General features: G+C 48.2%; 1 long non-coding RNA gene across 1 annotated transcript; it reads left to right on the forward strand.

Moving 5' to 3' along the window:
• The first annotated feature begins 305 nt into the window (after positions 1-305).
• Positions 306-2902, forward strand: LOC309650436. Its single transcript, XR_014257578.1, has 3 exons — positions 306-535; positions 1311-1648; positions 2806-2902. It is a non-coding gene; the product is annotated as an uncharacterized lncRNA (long non-coding RNA).
• Positions 2903-5499: the final 2597 nt, after the last annotated feature.

Consider the following 5499-nt stretch of genomic DNA (forward strand, 5'->3'; position numbering starts at 1 on the left):
AAAAAATAAATGGCGCACGGGCTCAAGGCACACCGGCTTCAGTACTTGTGGCACGCAGGCTCAGTAGTTGTGGCCCACTGGCTTAGTTGCTCCGTGGCACGTGGGAAATTCCCAGACCGGGGATCGAACCGGGTCCCCTGCATTGGCAGGCGAATTCCTAACCACTGCATCACCAGGGAAGTCCCAGAATCGCAGTCTCCCTTTTAATATACCTTAAGCCCAAAGAATCCATGGAAAATTGTTACAGAAAATAAGACAAAAAAATATTGTAAGGACTATAACAGAAGCATATAATAAACAGTTCATATAGACACATCCCAAGCAGTTACAAAGTATATTAAAAGGGAGGCTGCGATTTTAAAAGAATAAGATAAATTATACCCACAAACTCCCAGTCTTTCCTGAAACATTGCAATCTGAAACCCTATTGTAGGAAGCAGAAGATTCCAGGAGACATTCTACAAATGAAGGACTCTAAACCCTGTGGTTGGAAAAGGAATTCTGGAAGGAAGGTATCCTCACCCAAGGAGAGCAGGTTCCTATACTTCTCTAACATCACACCCCTGTAGAATTCCCATTGATCTTGGTCCAGGCATTGTCACTCCTCTTGAGAGAAATCTATGGCCACATCCTGGAATGGCAGCAGTCCCTGAAATTAAAAGTACACATGCCATGTGGCCATGGGAAGAGTTCATAATGTGACCCAAGAAGAAAACAGCAAGTTAAGAGAACTGGTTTTAATTATAGAAGACTGTCTTCAATTATCCACTAATATATATATATTTACAAAGTAACTTTCTCTACCTTATTTGTAACTACAAGAAAAGAGTATGGCATGTGATCCACAAACCAGTGTAGAGACTATACTTATCTGGAAGAGAAATGATAGAATGATGGTTTCAACACAGGCATATGCATTTTTGAGTGTTTTATTTATATCAAACTGGATAAAATGTGTGTATTTCTCAGACAGAAAAGACATGTCGAAGTAGAAATGTACCTTTCAACTATTCATGGGTACACAAGTACACTGGGGAGATTGTAAAAGTGCAGATCGTGATTCAGTAGGTCTGGTGGGCCTGAGTTCTGTTTTTTCCTCAAGCTCATTTTTAACTAGTGATGCCACAGTCTCTGATTCATTAACCACAGTTGGGAATAGCAGAGACATAATTAGAAAGGTAAAAATTCATATTTAACTTTGAACTTAAAGTGTTTTATGGATTTTACACCTTTAATAGAATAGTAAGCACAGCAGCAACAATCATTTGTGAATATTTACTATAGACTGTGTATCTTTCTTTCTTGTGTAGGATTCCAGGAAAAAGGCCTGGGCTGCGGCCACAGTGGGCGGGGCCCCCAGGCCGGGCCGCCCCTCCAGGACCCCCGGAAGGGCTCCTGGAGGCTCCAGGCGGCTTCTCCCCTGGCGCCGCCCTCCCTCCCGGAAGGCCTGGGGGCAGAGCGGTCCCACCTCCTCGCCCAGAACGGATCCCGCGTTTCCGCAGAGCTGGAACTCCCGGCTCGGGGTCTCTTCCCTCCGCCGTCACTGAAGTGCCCCGGAGCCCGAAGGGAGGGCGGCCTCACTGAGGCTGCCGGCTCTGGAGGGGCCCCGGCGGCCAAAGCCGCGACAGTCCTGGGGATCGCGGGCCGGGTAAGTGGACGCCAACCCTCCTCCTGGTCTGGTGCCCGGGCGTCAGTGCAAGACCAGCTTCTGAGGGGCAGGGGTTCGCTGCCACCCGCCGCTGCTGTGCAGAAAGAGCGGCCCCCAGCGTTCTGGTCCCGGGGAACTTCGGTCCCTCCTCTCGCCCCTGCCCTCGGCCTGGCTCGCGGGGCCTGGTGGGCGTGGGGAGTGGGTCGGCCTGAGCGTCCTGAGGGGAAACGGGGAAAGGGAGGCGCAGGGTCCGGTTGGAGCGTCAGCGCCCCTCCTCCTGACTGCGGGGAAAGCAGCTGAAAACGCATCCCCAGGCTCGGAGGTCCCTTGTTCAGCCGAGTCTCTCTGCGCTCCTTCCTCCCTGAGCTAAAGTACTGGGGGGAGGGGACAGGGGAGGGGAATGGCGCAGGTAATGGGGAACATCAAAAGGTGATTGTTAACTAAGGAAAACCAGCTCTCCCAAGGTGAGGAATGTAGCGCTTTTCTTTGTATGGGAAGATGCAAGCGTCTGGGCTCACTGAAATCATTCCTTTGATATGCACCTCAGCTCGCTGGGGCCAGCATTCTGTATTTGCATATCCTGAGTTCCTCAGGGCCTGCTGGCTCACACTGGAGGGCTGCAAGTGCTGATGTCTGTGACATCCTTTTTTTACTGATATGGCAAGAAATATTCCATTTCTTACAGGCTTGAGGGGCAGAGAGTGAAAAAGAGTAGGAGAATCTCACTCAGCATGTAATTTGGCATATATATATATATAAAATATTTATATTTAACTGTGCTAATAGAGGCTCTCAATTCCAATCAATTTGTACTACTGCCCTATATGTATTAATTTCATCAGTATCATATAAAAAATGCCTATAAAGTTGACGTAATCCATTTAAACAGGATAATGATTTTTAAAGGAAACATAATAGAAATATAACAACAAAACCCTTACCACCAAAGGCTGTGTGTGGAACAACCTAAATATATGTTCCATTGTTAAAATATTGAAAGATGTATTCAATAGAAATATCAACAAAATGAAAAATAATAAGGGCAGCGGAATGCTGAAATGTTGTATCTTTATCATTAAAGTGGCAGAAAATCATTTATTAGTAGGCACTGAGGGCAGAGGATGCCTGATTTTTATATCTTTTTCATATTTGTGCAGTTGTTTCAGCAAGTAACTTAAAGAAAAGATGGAAAAACAAGGAGGTTTGTGCCTGAGATCATGTTGATGTGAAACCAGGGATGGCCACCTTGTGCCAGGTGCGTGAAGTTTACCTGGCCAGGTAGACCACAGAGCTCCTGAGAAGCCAGGGTTGGAATTCTTCTGCTGGGTGCCCCTTAGCTTCTGTGACTTGATTGATTTTGAGTCATGTTGGGGGATAGACCTGATCACAGGAAATGGGTGGAAATAGAGTGATTTGGGGAGCAGCTAACGACATTCATCACAGCTCATGGCCTGATTGAATTTTAAAGAAACAGGAAAACAGATGCTTCTTATGGAATCAGAGAATATGAGGGCGGGACAATCCCAGAAAATGAGAAACACCCATCCCATTTTCCAGATGAGAAAACAGAGGCCCAGCAAGGTGAAATCCCTCACCCAAGTTGCACCTGTCTCTCCTCCCCACTACATGGTTCATGAAAGCAGGACTCTTCCTGCCTTGATCACTGCTGAACTCCAAACAGGGCCAGGCATCTAGCAGCTGCTTCAAAAATTTTGGTTGGGCTTCCCTGGTGGTGCGGTGGTTGAGAATCTGCCTGCCAATGCAGGGGACGCGGGTTCGAGCCCTGGTCTGGGAAGATCCCACATGCCGCGGAGCAACTCGGCCTGTGAGCCACAATTACTGAGCCTGCGTGTCTGGAGCCTGTGCTTGGCAACGAGAGGCCACGATAGTGAGAGGCCCGCGCACCGCGATGAAGAGTGGCCCCCGCTTGCCACAACTAGAGAAAGCCCTCGCACAGAAACGAAGACCCAACACAGCCATACATACATACATACATACATAAATAAAAAGAATGTAAGCAGACAAGAATAGCATTAAAAAAAAATTTGGTTGACTGGATGAACAACGCTATTTCTTTCTTTCTCACTCTTATTCAGGACTGTGCCAAGAACTCCCCAGGTTGCAATGTAATTCGATAAATGTAAATATTAATTGAGTTTTGGTGTGATGAGGGCTTAGGCTTTGAAGGTTACAGACTTGGTTCAGATCCTGGTTCTGCCACTCAATAGCTGTTTGGCTTTGGGAAAATTACTAAACCTCTCTGAGCTTACTTCCTCCTTTGTAAAGTGGGGATAAAACTATCTGAGCCAGCAGAACACCTGCATCAGGGATGTGCACTAAGTATTGGTCTTTCTCACTCTCCCACTCCTTCCCTCTGTTCTTCCCCAAGAAGATGTATAGAAGGATATAGTAGTTTTAAAAAAAATTAATTTAATTATTTTTGGCTGCGTTTGGTCTTCGTTGCTGCGTGTGGGCTTTCTCTAGTTGCAGGGAGCGGGGGTTATTGTTTGTTGCGGTGCGTGGGCTTCTCATTGCGTTGGATTCTCTTGTTGCGCTTGTTGTGGAGCACCAGCTTTAGGCGCGCAGGCTTCAGTAGTTGTGGCCTCCAGGCTCAGTAGTTGTGGTGCATGGGCTTAGCTGCTCCGCAGCATTTGGGATCTTCCCTGACCAGGACTCGAGCGCAGGTCCCCTGCCTTGGCAGGCAGATTCTTAACCACTGCGCCACCAGGGAAGTCCGATACGGTACTTTTTAAAAAGGGGTTTTAATTTATTTCAGAAAATATACATTTTTCTTGTAGAAAAGTTTATTCCCCTATAGAAACATAAACACGCAAACCACTCCAAATGCTGTATTCTATGGGTTAGATATTATCAGTCACATTTTATAAGTAATTGGGCAAATGCCAAAGCACTAGCTACTGGGGAGTAAGAAGACTCAAATCTGGGGTGCCCCCACCCCAATTTCAAGAGCATGGTGTGTTTTTCAAATCCATGTTTCATCTGGTCTTTGTTTCTCATCCATATTCTGTGTCTGCCTTTCACCAGAAGGCTCAGATCCTCCGCTTTCACACCCTCCCGGCTGGCTGTGCCCCAGCTCCCGCCCTGGAACCTCTGCATGCCTGGGTGTGCCTGCTCCCCCTGTGCATCACCAGCTTTGCCAGGGAGCTGCTGTATCGTGCACTGCTTGCTGTGCCCAGAGTACCTGGACCCTTCTGGTACATGAAGTACACCCTCGTCACCATGTGTGCACGCCCATCCCCTTACCTTATATCCTGCCTCTAAGCCAGGGTTGGGGGTGACTACAGTGTGCATTCAGCTGTGTGTGAGGTGCTGGGATCAAAGTGAAGTTCCCAACTTTTGAAGTTGCAGGCTTGAGGGGCACACAGTGATTTAAAATCAGGTCACCTGACTTAAAGGGGGGACTGATTGATTTAAAGCCAAGGCAGCTGACTTAAAGCCTGCGTCCCTCAGCTGCAGGACGAGACCAGCTTTGGCGGTACACGGGTTCGCTCCAAGCCAGGACTGCTATTCAGGAAGAGCTTCCAGTAGTGCCTTAGTGCAGGGGGACTTGGTCCGTGGTCTTGCCCCTGCCCTCAGAGGGGGGCCACCTGCTCTTCTGGAGAATCAGGGAGGGGGAAGTGCAGAGTCCCAGCTGGAGTTGCGTCACCCTTGTCTGATGGCAAGGAAAGGGGGGGCAGGGCTGTGTGGTGTCCTGGGGCTGGACTCACCAGGTCGACTCAGCCTCTCAGCCCCCTAACCTCCCCTCACACACCCCACAAGAGTTTTCAGTAATATGTAATTGCGCCTTAGGTTCTCGGTCTTCAAACTCATACCCAGGCTCCCAGATCCCT

The sequence above is a fragment of the Balaenoptera physalus genome, assembly GCF_965194825.1.
Source record: "Balaenoptera physalus genome assembly, contig: SUPER_1_unloc_17, whole genome shotgun sequence".
Classification (NCBI taxonomy): domain Eukaryota; kingdom Metazoa; phylum Chordata; class Mammalia; order Artiodactyla; family Balaenopteridae; genus Balaenoptera; species Balaenoptera physalus.